The 19,871-nt window shown below is 33.9% G+C and overlaps 2 protein-coding genes across 5 annotated transcripts in view; one reads left to right on the top strand and one right to left on the bottom strand.

The window, feature by feature from the left end:
• LOC138699470 (peroxisomal leader peptide-processing protease) overlaps nucleotides 1-19,871 on the top strand; it is a 525,434-nt gene that overhangs the window by 35,353 nt on the left and 470,210 nt on the right. For all 3 annotated transcript variants that reach the window (XR_011332018.1, XM_069825374.1, XM_069825376.1), the window contains exon 2: nucleotides 16,495-16,551. The gene's annotated coding sequence lies outside the window, so the exon portion shown is untranslated. The remainder of the gene's footprint in view (nucleotides 1-16,494; nucleotides 16,552-19,871) is intronic.
• LOC138699472 (ion transport peptide-like) overlaps nucleotides 1-19,871 on the bottom strand; it is a 50,811-nt gene that overhangs the window by 26,063 nt on the left and 4,877 nt on the right. The gene's annotated exons all lie outside the window — the stretch shown is intronic.

Below are 19,871 nucleotides of genomic sequence, written 5' to 3'. Positions count from 1 at the left end.
CATTGCCTAGCAACGTGCGTATATAGATCACTTCGTGGTCATTGAGCTTGTGTGTCCTACACGTGATTTTCGTTACGATGGGATTTCTTGTCCCAAGATTCATACGAACTTGTCAAGGTTCTCTCCACGGCATGGAGGTCGAAACTGAATTAGCTAACGTAATGCCGTCACAACCCACACATTCTTCCAGCGAGAACGTGGGAGTAAGATGTTTTACTCGTGCCGAGGCTCATTGACAAAGCACACATTTCATTACACCACTCCCTGCCCTGTAACGTCTTTGGGCATTGACACCGGGATTCTATGATCATGCGCTTTACATACATATTTCACTCACCTCTTTAATGCATATGTAATTTTTTTTTTTAGAAACAATCAGAAAGGGAAGAGAAGCTATGTTCCATAATCGTTTACTTTCTTTCAATAGTTACAAGGAAATATTTCATAGATATTTCGCTCATGCAATCAATGACCAATCCTGTATATTACAGCGTTTCTCAAACTATGGTTCGTGGACCACCTGTGGTCCTCGAGGTCTGCCCTTGTGATCCTTAAAAAAAGACAGAAGAAAAAATAAAATTCGAACGAATTTCGTATTACACTGTAGCTTAAAATCTCAGAGTTTGGAAATGACACATGGCAATTGAATTTCACTTTTTCTCCCTGTACAGACATTTTGTGAAATTTATTACCCTACCCGTCTATCGACTTCCCACTCTACTCTCAGCAACAAAAGAGGGATGATTTAAAGCACTATATACATGGTGCTTCTTGACATCTTTTCCCTGCACATCTATTTATCTAGGCTGACGAGTTTACTTCCTTGGTTCGAATTGTAAATTATTTTAAACTAGCGTGTAAGAGGGCCTTAGACTAGAAATGTTTAGTTTAAATGTAGTTCTGTTTATAAGTATGCATAAGGGTGTAATTATTTGACTTATTTGAACTGTTGAATCAGTGAAGCGAGGTGAGTCAGTGAAGTTATGGTTTTACAGTGCAGTGAACAGTTCCGATCAGTGATAATTTATAGCGTCAATGAAATGTGTTCTGTAGTGTCAGTGAAATGTGTGCTAAAGTGTCAGTGAAATGCGTCATAGTGCCACTACAGGGAATGAGATGAGAGTAAAGTGAAAGACTATTGAAACTTATGTAGGACCTATAGATAATTATGTAGGTTGTATTGTAAAATTAGGTATTTTATTTTATGTTTTATTATTATTGTGTTAAATTGTATTGTGTATTATTATTGTATTGTGTGTAACATTGTATATGTGTTGTAAAATTGTATTGTGTATTGTAAATTTTATTGTGTATTGGTTATCATTTTATTGTGTATTGTTAATATTGTACATACCACTGCCACCGGGTGCTTGCCCACTTGCAGTGTAAATAAATACATATACATATCTGGCGCCGCGCCTGTAACCCAGCCAGGGACCACCCGAATCCATAACAGAGGACCAAAGAACTGAATCTTAATTCAGTTTTAAAATATAAGTATACTGGTATTAAAATATGCTACGAAAATGATAAATTTGCTTTCGAAGGGAACAAGAGTAAGGTGGTCCGCGGAACTGTTCTGACTTTAAAAAGTGGTCCCCAATTCAGAAAAGTTTGAGAAACGCTACTGTATAAGAATTCGTTCAATTTCAACCAATCACGGTCATCACTGTAATATTGTCGAAATAATCTTGTCGCTCCTGATTCGCAATTGTTTCTGGTTAGTACGGGGAATATTTAGAAGGCAGTGACAGCTCACCCCACTGAAATCCTATGTACAATTAACAAGGAACATCATAACCTCATTATAAATAAACTATAAAACAACCAGCCAACATCCTCTTCATCTAATACTTTCACTTATAAGGATAATAATTTCATAATTGTACAGATATTACATTTTATCTCTACCGTCAGTGACCGTTAAATTTCAAGTAACTTATCTTAGGCGTGAATGTCAGCGTACTAAAAAGCATTACAACCTTTCTGTCATCTCCTTTCCTCCCCTCCGCAAATGTGACGTTGCACAGAGGCAGAAATAAAATATAAGATCTGTACTTTCAATTAGAAGACTGTGTGTTAAGATCCATATTATAAACTTTCAAACTTCTATTGAGAATTAACATAGGCTAAATGATAACTTTCATTGTGTTTATATACCATTCAGTTTAATAAAATTTACTACTTCACATCATTCCGCAGTTCACTTATTTATCTGTAGTTTTAATTCTTAACACAAGATGGCTAGTAGTACTAAATTATGAATAAAACTCAATAATTTATCTGTAGTTGAGATTTTTAACAATAGATGACAGGTAGTACTAAATCATATGTAGAAGGCCGTTCCAAGTATATGCAAGTAAATTAAATAGAATAAAAATATATATTGTTTTTATTTTATTAACACTATTTATTGAGTACCTGTATTCTATTCACGAACTAGTTTTAGCAGATATCACTCGTGGATTCATAAGTCGTTAAGATGACAAAGATAAGTGGCTAAGATTGATTATTCATAGGTGAAGTTGTAAGACATATCACTAAATTGCGAGTAAGGCCTTTGACTAGAACGGAGATGAGTCTTAAGATGATTCACTAAGAATAATGACGGCGTTATGGACAGAATAGCGGTAAAAGGATGTGTCAACAGTGCAGTCTAAAATATTTTTAGTAGGTTATTAGCGACGCTGTATCAACTATTAGGTTATTTAGCGTCGATGGAATTAGTGATAACGAGAAGGTATTTGGCAAGATAAGTCCGAGGATTCGCAATAGTTTACCTGCATTCACCTTTCAGTTGGGAGAAACCTCGTAAAATACCCAACCAGTTAAGGGGAGGCAGAGGTGAATATTTCAAAATCCACCAAATTTATCCGATTTGTTTCAAATTGATCATGGATACTAAGTATGTTAATAGTAATGGACATACCAAGTTTCAACTTTCTAAGTACAATAGTTCTGTAAATATTAATAATTTTATAAAACTTTATATCGTTTGATATAAAATGCTCCATGCGCCATATTGTAAAAAAATTTAAATATTTCTTTTTATTTATATGTTCAGAGAAGGTATATAAATAATGATAAGTATTAGTTTATTATGGGAATAATATAGTAATACAGTTATCTTGGTTTTAATTTCATACTTTTAAGGACACAAAATCAAAAACTAACATCGGAATATCAAAATAAAGGTAATAAAATGGAAAAAAAAAAAAAAAACAAATTTTCATTTTTCCTTCAGTTTTGTTCGAAAATTTCACCTCTGACTCCCCTTAAGCAACCATAGTGGGAATCGAACCCACGACTGTCACTAATCCTACGGCGAACCCTCGGCCTCATCCCGCCAAAACCATCATGCTATCAACAGCTTCATCGACGCTAAATAACATAATAGCTGATAAAGCGTCATTAAATAGCCGATTAAAAATAACTTTCACGTAACGTTAAAATTGTATACACCGTGAAATGATATCACTTTTTTTTTTCCTAAAGAAAACTTAATTCCGCGTAAATATCTATCAAGATAGCAGATGCGAAATTTCTTTAAATGTGTAAAATATGTGTATGAATGGACTATTTTAGTATACTTTAGTATTGAAAAACATCCAAATATTATACAGAAAATATTATTTCTTGTTTGAGTTCATAAGAAATAATACCGAGATTAAGAGAAGGGTGAAGATGTCAAAGTTGCAACAGTCGCAGCTTTTATCGCTGTTTGAAATTAAAATCAGCCAAGCGTTGTATTGGAATGAAAGTAGCTTCGCCATCTCGTTATCATTCATGTTGTAATACTTGTGCTTATTTATAGAGTAACTATCTTTTAGCTGTGACATGTGATGGCTACACACCCGGATCTTTGCTGTGGGTCACTTAGAAGGTAAAACAGCCGTGCAATGACGCAACCACTGCCAGAATAAAAGAGGCTTTTGTGCCGTTCATTGTGATATCATGCATGCCACGATCTTAAATCTCAATTCCCTTAGCCGTTACTTCGAGTTCGGATATTGTCAAACTAATAACACATCCTTCAGCATGATTCCCTTCAGTAGCTCAGTGATAGAGCTCATGTCTTTCTTTCCGCGAACTCTGGTTCGATTCCCGGCGTTGAACTGTGTCAGTAGCTTGTATAGAAGTTAGTAGACTCTCCCGCAGTAATTTTTTGAAGCCTCTTACTCATTAATACTGTAGTAGACACTAGTATCCTGCAATATTCGAACATGAGAGAGCAACCAAGACATTACAAACTTCGTCTTATTTCATATGAAAAAACTAATCGCAACATCTATGCTAAAATCCTTAAGCGGTTAAAACATGAAGGCGTGGGAATAGAGCACAGCAAATATTTTTATAACAAAGTGGAACAAACACGACAGGCCTCCTCCTGCAGAGTGAACATCGGCGAATATCGAACTTCGACATACTCGATAAACTTGAACCGAACATGGCGCATGACACATCAAAGTAGCCTCTTCCTTCGGAGTAATATAATTTCTAGAGTATATAAAAAGGATAAAAAGTTGAGGGAACATTGAGAAATACCGCAAATTTAGAGGTCTTTATAATAACGAGTCTTATCACTTTGCGGGAGCTGTCATTTTTTTTAAGTAGGTTATTTTACGACGCTTTATCAACATCTGAGGTTATTTAGCGTCTGAATGAGATGAAAGTGATAATTCCGGTGAAGTGAGTCCAGGGGTCCAGCACCGAAAGTTACCCAGCATTTGCTCATATTTGGTTGAGGGAAAACCCCGGAAAAAACCTCAACCACATAACTTGCCCCGATCGGGAATCGAACTCGGGCCACCTGGTTTCGCAGCCAGGCGCGCTGACCGTTACTCCACAGGTGTGGACGCGGGAGCTGTCGTGTTGTCAATGACTGAAGTGATATTTATGGAGGATAATGGTTTTTTTTTTTACCGAGGTTCTTTCCTTTCTTTCAACACAGAAATCGAAAATTTCCAAAGAAATCTAAAAATTTTCAAGAAAATTGAAAATTAAAAAAAATAAAAGGAAACTTCCTAAAATCCAAACTCAAAAAATTATAAAATTCCCTACACATCGAAAATTCCCCCAAAAATCGAAAATTTGTCAAAACGTCCAAAAATTTCCCCAAAATTTTACAATTTTACAAAAAATACAAACTTTTAAAAAGGTAACAAATCTTAAAAATCCAAAAAATTAAGTTACAAGTCATGGATCACCTGTAATTTGCACGACCAGAAAATGAAAAAAAATTCCAGAATTCCCGAATGATCTAAAAATCGCAAATTAATTCAATTTCACCTTACTCATATAATTTCCTTCCATATAATGTAGTCTCAAGTTGGGGTATTAAACTGTTACCGTAACTTCAGTGATGTCAGTGGTATGGTCAGCCAGATTATTTTTTTATTGGTGCTAGTCATGGACGCCCAGTTGATTACACCCAACCCCCAGGCCCTTCCTATATCAGCATCGCAAACCCGTACTACACCCAAGGATTCACCCAAGCCTATTTTTACTGTTGTAGATGATAGATGAAATGAGGAGGGAGGTGAAAAGTGTTGGTGGAATGACATAGGGAAACGGAAGTACCCCGAGAAAACCCATCTGTTCCACCGGTGTGGAGTAACGGTTAGAGTGCCTGATCTTGAAACGAGCGGGCCCAGGTTCAGATTCTGGTTGGGACAAGTCATCTGGTTAGTTTTTTTGTGCGAGATCGTGCGTATTTGCTTGGTTTCCGCACAAAACCAATCCGCGGAAAGTCTAAAATTCCACATTCAGTATTCCCAACTTAACACACATAACGATTTCCCCTCTTCTTACCGCTTAAGTGACATATTGATTTTACTGCTTTAGGCTTTTAACATATTATTTTTAGAGATGTTAAATATAGTAATAATTATAAATTGGAAACTTACCACTACAATTTCACCTAAATTGCACTGTTAATTATTGTTTTTAAATATTTGCAAAAATTAAGTAAACTCTACAACTCCACTAAAGTTACTGCATTCGTGATGCAAGTAACATTAAGGAAGCCTTGAAAAAATCGACAAGATTCCAGACTCATAGACTGGGGGGAAAAAAAGACAGACGTATATCACGGCCTGCTGGAGTATAGTGAACACAGAAAACATTTTAAAGCAACAATGTTGAAGATAGATTTGCCGTCATTGAACAGAAACCAAGATGGAGATTTCATTGCAACTAATTAGAAATTCCTCTTTCAGGTATGTAATAAACGATCTTCGCACAAAATAATGTACGATACACGAGCGGTATGTTTTCTTTCAATTCTCGGAAATTAAAAAAGCTCAACTACGTTTCGCTTTTTCAAACTTTTCCTAGAACATGAAAACTTCAACATACCACTCTTGTAACGCATATTACTACTTCCGATGTTTTTTTTCCCATTACGAGCAAATGCTGGGTAACTTTCGACGCTGGACCCTGGACTCATCTCGCTGGCATTATCATCTTCATCTCATTCAGTCACTAGATAAACACATCAGTTGATAAAGCGTCGTAAAATAACCAATTAAAAACATCCGTAACGCCTGTTTTGTCCACGATAAATTTTAATCACGACCTTATCGGGAATCGAACCTGTGCCGTGAGAATGGAAGACAAGCAAGCTCCGAGCCACAGACGCGGCCTGGAAGAGTATAACACATAAGAAGAAGCATATGCAGATGATATAGTCTCTTGTAGTTACATGAACTTATAGCTCAATCAGCTGCGTTTAATGTTTTCAGCAAGAACATGCGAATTCCTGTCGTCGAACTCTTGCGATTCTATCGATTTGTAGTCCTTCGTTTGGCGTGCAGCGCACGAACCACGGACAAGCTGTTCATTGCCAGAAGAGTATGTGACTATTCGACTCAACAGGTGTGCCATCAGGGATATTGTCCTTTTATAGTCGTGTGCAGGTTTCAAGTCCCGCTCCCTCCTTCCCTGTCAGTCAGCAATCTGTGTCTTTTATTTTACTTATATAATTATATTTGCTGTTAAGTGCTAGTTAAATTCACATACCACCAGACCAGGCAGTTAGGAATCTTAGTTATTTGAGACGGCCATGGTAACATTAAACAAAAGACTTTTAAAATTATCTTTTTCCTGTCTGATAGTTTTTTTTGTAATGCTTTACTCTTGCTAGCATTTAAACCTGATTATTTTTAACTTCCTGGCGTTGTATTTCTGCAGTGGTAGTTGCATAGCAAGTTTACGACTGACTGGTTATAAAATATTGCTTACCAGCAAGTTCTATCACGACTTTTTGTGGCGGAGAATATTTATAAATTCTTGCACACTACAGTCTCTCGACATTTAAGTTACTGTGCTTAATGTAATTTTCAAAACATTCACTGAATAGGAATATAAGTAAAGCAGATAGATTAAAAGAAACGTTTGTAGTCTAAAAGATTTAATTTGGTAGTTGCAATTCACGCCTTTAAGGGTATATGTACGTGAAGGTAAAGGTAAAAGGTAAAGGTATCCCCGTAACATGCCATGAAGGCACTTGGGGGGCATGGAGGTAGAGCCCCCATGCTTTCCGTGACCTCGGCACTAGAATGAGGTGGTGTGGTCGGCACCACGCTCTGACCGCCTTTTACCCCCGGGAAAGACCCGGTACTCAATTTTATAGGAGGCTGAGTGAACCTCGGGGCCGTTCTGAAAGTTTGGCAACGAGAAAAAATCCTATCACCACCTGGGATCGAACCCCGGACCTTCCAGCCCGTAGCCAGCTGCTCTACCAACTGAGCGACCCGTACGTGAACGACCACACATATTGTCAGAAAATCCAGGCTCTAAATTTTTAAAATTTTATAGGGAAATGAACTCACAATTGGACAAAAATTACAAGGTACTACAACAAGACTAATTATTAGAACTTAAATATGTGATAAAAGTATTAAAAAGGTTACTAATAATATTTTTCAAACCAGTTTTATCAAAGTATGAGAAAAAAAATTCTGCAGTTACATCATTTGGTAACCATAACATTGTTGTGGTTTCTCTGACATCTTTAATATTTTTCCTGCATGTAATTAACACTTATTTCAGGAAAGTAGACTACTCTCAGACATGTAGAGTTGTTTATTTTAATACAATTAATTTTTTATTTGTCCTATATAACATATATTAAAATTTACATAATGTTTTGTGACCTAATTGTTCTATTTTCAAAGAAATGGGCATTATTGTAGTCTACCTTTTGCATAAATGTATGTTAAATCAGCGTACAAAATTTCAGAATTCTATCTCAGTTGTGGAGTTATGAAATAATATGTATGAAAATTTCCAAATTTTGGAAAATTTAATTGAAATTAAAAAGTGAATTCTAAAAAATATTAGTAAACTTTTTATACTTTTATCAGATATTTAAGTTATAATAAGTCTTGTTGTGGTACCTTGTAATTTTTTTCCAATTATGAGTTCATTTCCTTATAAAATTTTAGAAATTTAGAGCCTGCATTTTCTGATAATATTTGTGGTAGTTCACGTACATATACCCTTAAACTTTTTTTTAGTATATGTTTTCGAAGGAAAAACTGTGAAATAATAGTTCAAATTAAAATTGTGTCAAATGTCATTTTAAAAAACATTATAAAGATGGTGTCACTATTTTAATATTCTCAGTGTTTCCAGCTGTACAAGAATTGTGATATGATGGGCTTCAATTTTCCAATAAATGTTAATATGTTATGTTACGTCATAAAAACCTGTGGCAATGTTTGAAGATGGTACATTAGTACTTTAAACATAACGATATTTTGAAAAAAAGTTTCTAAGAAAATGACAAAATCTAGATTAAATGCCATTTTATAAATATATAAAATTCGAAATAATAACAAATTTATTTATTCTGTTGGTGTTAAGACCATCAGGTCTTCTCTTCCACGCCATCAGAAATATGTATCATAAAACGAAAAAACAAATTAATAACGTTCATTCAAACAAAACAAGAACGTTTACAATGACAGCAACACAGAACAAAAAAGATAATGCAGAAACATTAAACATTTTAAATTTGTATATTATTAAACAAAGCTTAAGATCTATATTAATACTAGCCGTACCCGTGCGCTCCGCTGCACCCGTTAGAAATAAATATAAAGTAATTACATAATTAAAATAGGACATTTGATCCAGGGAACATTCGTGTTTGATAGAAGGATAAATCGTTTATTATGTTACTTAATTTAAATTATATTAAAAAAATTAAAATGCGAACATTTTGATCCAGTCATAAAAATTATTTTAGGAAATACAGGAAATGAATGCCTATCAAGTTTTCTGTGCATAAGAAGCTATTTTAATCTTACCTGTCCTCGATTCACTCAGAAGTTAGGTACTGTGATAACATTATAGCATTATGTCCATCTGGAGAAACTACACTTTCCAATGGTGAATTAATAATTAATTATACAAATCTGTTAATTTAGCTTCCGATATTGCTTCATACAAACACAGAAACATTCTCTGTAGGCTATGTTTAATAGCTTTCGATTGTTGCTGTCCAAGGCCCCTTTTTCGATTGTTGTTGTCCAAGGCCCCTTATAGACGAAGTCATTTGTTATTTTATTGCACCGTCTTAGATGGCGTTATTTTAATTTTAAAACTCATTTACCTCATTAAATATCGGTCCTATCAAAATTTTGTAAAGAATAAACCTTATCGGAAATCATTTTGAAAGAAACGTTTGTTATGTAACATTTTTTTACAAAAATCAATAATAAGCGAGATATTTCGATTTATTTAATTCAGGTCCCCTTATAATTCCCTCTTTTAAATAAAGTATTTTGAATGCCATATAGCCTAAAATCTAAGTTACAACAAACTTAATTTATATTCCAATTTTCATATAAATCGGTTCAGTCATCGCGTGAAAAGGTAACAAACATCCAGACAGACAGACAGACAGACATACAAACAAAAATTTCAAAAAAGCTATTTTCGGTTTCAGGGTGGTTTATTATATATGTTAGGACCAATTATATTTGGAAAATCGAAAATTACCAGAACAATTTTGGCTACAGATTTATTATTAGTGTAGATGAGCGCGCTGCAATCTCTCAGCTAGGTTATGGGTTTCATTTTTGTAAGCAAGAAAACGCAATAATCAAAATAGGACATCACAAGCGTCTGAATAAGAATCTTTTTTAGAGTAAATGGTAGAAATTTCCTCGTATGGTTTAAAGAATGAAGCAATGAGAATATGCTCTTACAAATATATTACCTGACTATTCCAATTTAGGTCACTGTCCATAAAGAAACCAAGATTCTTAACGGTTTCACACTTTGAAAAAAAAAAAAAAACTTATTTCAATTTTTTTAGATTCTAAACATATATATATATATATATATATATATATAATTTGAACTGGTAATGGAAATTACGGGAAAACGGCTGAACGGATTTTAATAAATGACCCTCATTTTGAAGCTTGAAACCCAAAGTTTTTCAGAAAAATAGTAGTTTTCAGTGAAGCGTTAATTTTCCTACATAATTTTCCTACATAATTTTCCTATTTTCCAAAATCCATCTTTCGTCAGTTTTGAAAACTAATTGCATTACAGGATAAAACAAAACACACACTACAATAAACAATAGGCTATTACACGAAGGCCATGACCTGCAGGATTGCTGACATATTTAGAGTTCAAATTCAATTGGTTATTAAAAATTTCAACTCTTACTAAAAATAGTTTTCAGATCTGATTCTGCGGTGTGTAATTTTCTGAGTACAGCTGTGTATTGGATATTAAAATGTACAAAATGTGAGGTGGTTTGATGACATTATTACCATTAGAAATGAAATATTATTATAGTTAATGCCATGATGTGACTATTTTCCACTAATTATACATATTAATACTATATTGATGATGTGAAAGTGAAACGTTTTGGGGTTATATAAGTAGATGTAGAGAATATCTTAAATTAGATTTTCATTTCTGTAATTTGCTTTGTGGCGGCTATATAGTGTATATAACTACAAATCCTACGTAAGATAGTAATATTATTAAGAATGAAATATTTTTATAATTATTAATCAAGTGGACTTGGGTCTTTTTCATATACTTAATGGCGGTATGGTGTAGATATTTATATGCGTCATTCTCTTCAGTATTGGCTCGAGAGAGCGCCAAAATTACAGTTGCTAAGGAAAGACCAAAATGTATTATTTACTGATAAAATAAGAAGTCTAAAAATGTTGTAGTCTCTCGATCATTTCAGCAAGATCTCTTAGCAGGATAAAATGATTTTACCCTCTACATTTCAAGCTCTACATGCAGCAGCTATACCAAGATGCTATGTCTATCGTTCGAAAGCATAGCAAACCTGACATTTTTTTAACTTTCACCTACAATCCACAATGACCAGAAATAGCTATTGCGTTACTCCCACATAAAAAGCCCACTGATCGTCCTGACATAGTTACTTGCATTTTCGCGTTGAAACTCAAAATCTGAAGGTGGATAGGTTCAAGAAAAAGTATTTGGCATAAAAAACATTCAGAGGTAGTACGTTTAATTATTATGGAAGCAAATAAGTTTCAAAATGTCTGGTATTCTTCACTGAAAATAAATCTGAAAAAAATTCATTTGAACGTCTAATGAACTTAGTTTGCAGGATTTGCTGCACAAGCCACTAGTTCTGAGTATAATGCTGACGTCAGTTGTTTAAGTTAAAATAAAACAGTTTTACCTTCGTTCTTAAAGCTACAGGTTCAAATCCAGTTGGTGTATGTTACATCTTATTAATCCATTGAACGATAAACTGTGAGATACTATCAACTGAGGCTAAAACAAATAGATCTTAGTCCTTGGGAACTTAAAACCGTTTCTGTACGATCCAACTCGAGAGAGATGGAAAGAGAGACAGTTGTGTCGCCAAGCTGTCTGGCCAGCTCTGCTACTTCTTTCTCTCTTTGTGCGAGATGATTGATGCTCTCGCTCTCTCTGCAGCGAAGGACTTCCAGCACTCTGCTCGGCCGTCTGCTGTTTCTCTCTTCGCACTGTACCACTACTGATCCGTGCCTGGCCTTCTAACTATAACGCTGCAAGGGCATGCTTCTTCACTGCCAGCTTTGTTCTTGCCAGTCTGCGAGATTCATATTCGCTGGCAGTAACACATGCAGCATTCTCCGGAAGGTCTCGTGTTTTGTTTTAATGCATTTTCATGCTAGAAACTCTATTACGAACGCAGAATGATATAATAGACCGTTTTACAGACAATGCAAACAAAAGAAATGTACTCATAGTATGATATATTATGATTATCTAATTATTATATCTGCGTTGTACAGAAACTAAATAACATTACAGAGATGTTGCGTTGAGAAATGATATTTGTTAGATATTGAACATTTAGTTTCGAAACTCTTAATGATACTGAGGAAATTCTTATTTTTTAAATTTACACAATAATTTAAAAATGTATCCAAATGTACCCGTTTACATTTTCATACCAATATGTACAGAAACTCATAACGATGGAGGGTAAAGTTTGAGTATGTGCCCAAATTTGCCCAATTCTTAGAAATTTTATTTTATTTGCAGAGGCGCGCTTTTCGCCGCGACCTCCTATAACGCATCGTGGGCTATGAGAAGTGTTGAGTGATAAAACACAGAGAGAGGATCAGCTGGTGCATTATGTAGAATCTAAACTAAACATAGAGGACTCTTCTTCTTCTTCTTCTTCTTCTTCTTCTTCTTCTTCTTCTGAAGTATAATTAGAGAGTCAGTCAAACTTTTACGGAACCACCTATATGGACTCTAATTCAGTCTACTGAAAAAACTGACGCATCATTATCATTTTTCTTTCTCTTATTAGCTTTCATTGCTTCTTTACTTGTAACTTTTTTATTCTGTCATTGTTTGTTTGTGTACTTGTTTACTTTTTTTCTTACTCTTTTATCTTCCATCATCTATTTGTTCTTGTATTGTTTTGTATGCTTTGTCTAATGGCAGCCTCTAATTTGAGGAAGCTCTAGTAAATAAATAAATAAAAACATTTGCCAAAGTGAAATTTTCACTAATCTCGCGGGAATCACTATGCGACGTTTTGCTAAAAAATTGTAAAATTGAGTTTCACAGTGGCTTAGACATATAAGAACCCGGAACGATAATTTGAAGTTTATATTAAAAATGTGAACAGTCAAATCCACAAAATGTTTAACGAACGTTTCACAATAAAGTCATAACTGAAACAACGTTCGGGTGAATGCCGCTCTTAAAATGAGTTTAAAATCAACAATGCACAACGTTTAAAATCTGCACTATAGAATTGTCAAAACAACCTTTTCATTATGTTTCACAACAAATTAAAATTGTATACTGTGTCAGCTTCTTTTTATTTCAAGGTCGGTACAAGGCGGTAGGTCTCTCTATAATAAAGATAAGGGTTCAAACTCGGTAACCCTCCTTGCGTACGCCCCTGATATCACTGCATCCTGTCCTGACAGTTTTCCAGTTATAAATTTTAAAAAATTTTTGGTCCTTCAGATTGTCCAAATATCTAAGCCAAAATTTTCCGAGGAGTTTCTATGAACATCCTTTTTACTCTTATTTCTTTTGAACCTTTCGGATGTTTTATTCCAACACATGTGTCTACTTCTGTTTAATAAGAATACCGAAAAAACGAAAATAGAAAGAAATGGCGTATAGGTTGTTTTTGATATCATTTGTACTCTTAATGGACCTATTGATATTGCTCGCCTTCGTATCATAGTATCTCTTTACCTTGTTAATGCCAGACTGCATAAATGAGGTTAGTCCTCTGTCAATCACTGTCAGTTCTGAATCTAGCAGTGACATGGAAAGTTGAGTATGGTGGGTGTAAGCGACGTGATTGCAATTTAAACTGCCTTGAACATAATTTCGCTTTCATATCTTCTTCTGTCTAGAAATAAAAGTTGAATCACTCGATTGCCTTCAGGATTACGCATATTTTCTCCTCCAAAAGAGTCGGCTTCTTTCCTTATCATAAAAAGTAAACCCTTTTTTATTCTAAACTGAAAGTGAACTGATCATTCAAGATGAATTTCGTTTCTCTACGCCCAGCCTTTAGCTAAGTAGAAAGTGTTCGTAAAGACGATGGCTTAATGAGTAAGAGAAAAAGTGACATCAAGGTAACTTACTAGGAATTAGAAAATGGCATTCGTTTATAAATACACAAGTGAAAGTTGTCGGAATAAAAGTAAATGTATAGACAAAAAGTCATTCTTCTCTCTTCCTGTGAGCCACACACGTCACCTGACCTCGTTTCATTTACAAGATGTCATCTGTAATATCCAGTTGTCAAAAGTGGTTTCTAATTTGTTAAAGCATTTCCAATCACTTAGTCAGACAAAAAAATCATGCAGAAATAAAGTGGGAGGTAGCAAATGGCTCTTAATCATCAATGAAAATTATTTAATTATGATGGAAGACTGTAATTAAATTTCTCTCGTGACTTCAGGCAGGGGTTTAGATCATAAATCATAAATTGGACCTTACTAGACCTGTTTCAACCTCGATTCAGAAATAAAATACAGTAACTATAAAGTTTACATACAAATTTGAAATAACACATTTTTTCTTCATTTTCCTTTATTTAATGTGTTTAATTTTGATAGTTTAATGGGTACCACAGCTATCTTATGTTCGGTAGTAAAGGGTTCAGTCCCAGAATTCGCCATCGTTACTTGCATTTTTCGTGGTTTTTCAAGTCTCTCCGGCAATACTGGGATGATGATGATGATGATGATAATAATAATAATAATAATAATAATGCTATCAATTGCTATTCAGGTCTTTTAACTTCCAACTTCGCAGATATTGTTTCAACTCGAAAAAAAAAAAACTGAAGTGGTGTGGTCATTCAGAAATGTAAAAATGATCGCTGGGTACCCTCAGGAACAAGAAAAAAGTGATAAATAAAACTACTAGGATGATTCAAAGCATTATATCATTGTAAAATCTCACAGAAGAACCTCTCAACAGAAGAATATGCCATTTGGAAACGGGACAGCTTAATACTGTTGCATAATAATCCATGAATATATAATAATCTTCATTATTGTACTGGTATTGTATTCTCTTCAAAACTATGAACATATATAATCTTCATTATTGTACTGGTATTGTATTCTCTTCAAAACTATGAACATATAATAATCTTCATTATTGTACTGGTATTGCATTGTCTTCAAAACTATGAACATATAATAATCTTCATTATTGTACTGATATTGTATTCCCTTCAAAACTATGAACATATATAACCTTCATTATTGTACTGGTATTGTATTCTCTTCAAAACTATGAACATATAATAATCTTCATTATTGTACTGGTATTGTATTCTCTTCAAAACTATGAACATATATAATCTTCATTATTGTACTGGTATTTTATTCTCTTCAAAACTATGAACATATAATAATCTTCATTATTGTACTGGTATTGCATTGTCTTCAAAACTATGAACATATAATAATCTTCATTATTGTACTGATATTGTATTCTCTTCAAAACTGTGAACATATAATATAATCTTCATTATTGTACTGGTATTGTATTCTCTTCAAAACTATGAACATATAATAATCTTCATTATTGTACTGGTATTGCATTGTCTTCAAAACTATGAACATATATAATCTTCATTATTGTACTGGTATTATATTCTCTTCAAAACTATGAATGTATAATAATCTTCATTATTGTACTGATATTGTATTCTCTTCACAACTATGAACATTTAATAATTTTCATTATTGTACTGGTATTGCATTCTCTTCAAAACTATGAACTTATAATAATCTTCATTATTGTACTGATATTGTATTCTCTTCAAAACCATGAATTTATAATAATTTTCATTATTGTACTGGTATTGTATTCTCTTCAAAACTATGAATGTATAATAATCTTCATTATTGTACTGATATTGTTTTCTCTTCAAAACTATAAATTTACAATAATCTTCATTATTGCATTCGATCTTTTAAGATGCGAAAGAGAGCCACCAGCGTAGCTCAGTCGGCTAAGGCGCTTGCCTGCCGATACGGAGTTGCGCTCGGGCGCGGGTTCGAATCTTGCTTGGGTTGATTACCTGGTTAGGGTTTTTCCGAGGTTTTCCCCAACATTAAGGCAAATGTCAGGCAAACTATGGCGAATCCTTATCACCAATTCCATCGACGCTAAATAACGTCGTAGTTGATACAGCTGCGTTAAATAACCAAGTAAAAAAAAAAGATGCGAAAGAGAGAGTTGTGAACGGAAAGCTACCGCATTTATTTTCCCCAAGAAAAACTCCAAACGTTGTACATTAAGATACATGGATCATACGCGGAGACTAAGACGAAGGCGGAAAGGTGAATTGGAGAATGCTGGGTTTGCAGTAAAAGATCTGACCTTGGGAATTAATTATACTCATATTGTATTCTCTTCAATACTGTCTTATATAAATCGTGGTGTTGTAGGTATAATGATATACTGTATTTTCAATTTTAGGTGATCGTCCCCGAGTGCTGCGGAGTGTTTCTTCACACGTCGTGTATCTTCTGGCACGTGAGTATTGAAATCTGATTATATTCTTTAACTTAAGTAAACTTTGTCTTTGTATGTATACTGTTTAATGAATATGAATGTTCCAAACGTTTTTGTATCATTTATTAGCTTCGATGATACAATGATAGACGGGGGCGATGAGTAGTAGATTTGCCGTTTGTCATGAACAATTAATGGCTAGTAAATTCTGCTTGGAGCCGTACCATTGAAAGGCAAAGTTAACAGGTCTTTCGACTTCGACCATATTCCTCAGAAAGCCAAGAATTTGTTTCATTATTAAAAATCCTAAGCATAGTAACTGCTCAAGAACTTGTACAATTGCAAAAGATATTATTTTTGCTGTTTAATATTATCTATTTTTATAGATGCAAATCGTAAAGTAATTAAGATTACCTTTGCGTATTGGGTATTAGTCATTCTATCTACATGATTTCTCTAGTTATTTTGGTAGTTTGAAATGTTGTAAAATATTGATTGTCTCCGACTCTTCCAAAATATCTTCATTTCTCTTGTGATCAAATTTATTGAGTCCAGCTGTAATTCTCTTGGTATCAGACTTTTTAGAAACCATGTTTCATTACCACAATGCAAAGTGATCTTGATAGAATTTTTATAGAGTAGACAGGTATGTCCGTGGACAAGTGATGTTTAAAAGTATTGTTTATAATTCTCATATAATATATTTCGACGGACCAGTTCAAAAGAGAAACAACTCAAAATTTATAGTTTTGAGGTAACTAAATTTTAAAGCTTCATGATCTCTGAAAATCAAATTAACACACTCTGATTTGAAACTTACAGTATATGTAAAATATTATTAACAGAATTTGGAGTAATTTCATCGATTCTTTGATTTTCCACAGCAATATAAAGCTTTAAAAAGCAGATTTCCAAAACTTTAAAATTTGAGTTGTTTCCCTTTTGAACTCGTTGAAGAAGAAATATTGTTATAGGATGTGCAGAACAACAGAATATATTTTTTTTTCTTAAAATACTGTTGCAATACTCTAAAAATGTAATGTCGTACAGCCTGGACTTCAACTGTTAAGCGTGAAAAGTAGTCTATAACAAACACAATCGAATAAGAACTACCTAATTCGTTTGGTAATTCGGAAACAATGAAATACATTAATTTGGATTGGAAATTAGAATTAAAAAAATCCGAACTATACCGGTAACTATCTGTTGACTTACTCGATTGTTACTTTATAATATACTGTAGAAAAAGTCTAATTTGTGAGATATGACTAGATATGGCACCGTGCTGTTAAGAGATCTGGGATATCTTACATTCGCCAGCTGTCCATAATGCTGCTGCGCAACTTTTTCAATCGCAAAAAAGTGACCGTCTGTTCCTGCTGTATCTGAGAACTGAAGACATTCCCATTAAGATGTATATAACGACGTATTAGGTAGGAATCTCTGTCCAAATGAAGACGCTATCTCGTAATAACTTATTCCTGGAAATCCAGAAGGAAAACCTCAATGTGAAGGGAGGGAATTTTTTTACCAAACAATACCCTAATTTCGAAACTTATCAGCGCAGTTGAAAACGTTTTTGTATATATTATAGTATTGTCCAGAATGTCTAACTTTTCAATGAATATTAAGGTGTTAAAAAGAAATAATATCTTGGTTTACAATTAAGAATATTTTCCGACAGTAGATTTGAACGAATTTTTCTTGAATATTAAGTGAGAAAGTTTCAGTGAACATATATTTTTGTTGAATACTATACCTACTTTTGTTGTTTTTTTTTTTTAATATCGTGCTAAGTAAAAGGTCTTTGCCCAGTTTGGAATTTTACAGGCTAACAGAATTAAATTACTCTAGACCTTCTAATTTAGTTTATCAATAACTAGATCTGCTTTCAAGTCTTCTAAGATTTCTCACTTTCTCTTCTGATGCTGTTGAGAACATTCCAAACATTTATTATTTACTGCAATTTTGCTTCATATTGCACACTGTCTCAAAACTACAATTGTTTAGGGTATTTCCGGGGATGTAGTAAGCAGTTCAAAATCACTTGCTTAATTGTGCAAAGTGTATATTCTCCTCTGTAGATTTTCCTCTGTTATCGACTAAAACCTGATGACAGGCAGAAGAGTATTATTTTGCTGTGTTTGTTAGTGTTGAAACCTATTTTTCGGATCGGTTAAATTTTGACATCATTTCATTTAGACAGATATACAGTATAATTTTGACGACAAGGAAATGCTGTATTTGATTTCATGATGGAGCTTTCATCTTGATTGTTAAAGAATAATGTAAACTGAGAACAAAGCGACTACGTATTTTTTTTTTTAGAATCACTTTAATTAATTTTAATAATATGTCGATATATCTGAAAATAAATACTTAAGGAAATCTCAGAATCATCTAAACTTTTGCCACGAATCGAACTAAAAGGAAGTGATTCTAATACTGTGAAGTTTTTCCGCCTGTGATGCGTAAGCTGAGAGAGCTGTTTTCAAGAGGGCGCCAGCAGCGTTTTTGTATGACGTTGCTTGGGAATCTCCCGGGAATTCTCCGTTGGACGGAGTGGTGCAAGAGACTTTTAAATCCAGATCAGAACGTTCGTCGCTGCAGGTGCCTTACTCCGGTGAATTATGGCCCAAATGTTTCCGCTTTCGAGTGACGCAAGGTTTGATGGATGCACACCAGCTTGTGACTCGTCACTCGTCCGTAACTCTTAAGAACCACAACCGCCGGCAGGCGGTCTGTTTTTGTTTTGATAGACCTTTCAATTGATGATTCCACCCCTTCACAACATATAATATACGGCAGCTTAGATTATTTTGATTTGGTTTTGCTGTTCTGCTTCTAAACTTCAAGGCTTCTTTTCTTTACTATCCGGGAGCCTGCGTTTCTCCGAACTCGAGATACTTTCTCTGCCATCCTCACCGAATTATGGCTTTTCTGAACGTAAGTTATTGTGGTTTGTCAGTTACGGACTCATGTAGAAATTGAGCGTAACTACAATCCTTTATTGCTTTTTAATTGACATATTATTATGTTCATCAGCATGTTATACGAGTAATTTTACCATAAAACATTTGAGGAACGTAATTAAGTCACAAATTAAATACTGAGGGTCTTAATTTTAAAGGCAAAAAAGTACTCTAAATGAATGAAAATATAATACTAATGCACTTTACAGATGCAGCCGGCAGATGTTTATCCTTTTTATTGTCATAAATGTAAAAATGATACATACGTACGGTAACTTAAATTCGATGGTATTTTATTTTATAAGTTGTGCTTAAAACGATTACTGAAACCAGTTTTATTGTTATTATTATTATTATTATTATTATTAT

This window comes from Periplaneta americana, chromosome 5 (genome assembly GCF_040183065.1).
Source record: "Periplaneta americana isolate PAMFEO1 chromosome 5, P.americana_PAMFEO1_priV1, whole genome shotgun sequence".
Lineage (NCBI taxonomy): Eukaryota > Metazoa > Arthropoda > Insecta > Blattodea > Blattidae > Periplaneta > Periplaneta americana.
Note: the sequence above shows the minus strand (reverse complement) of the source record. Positions and strands in the feature narration are given on the sequence as shown.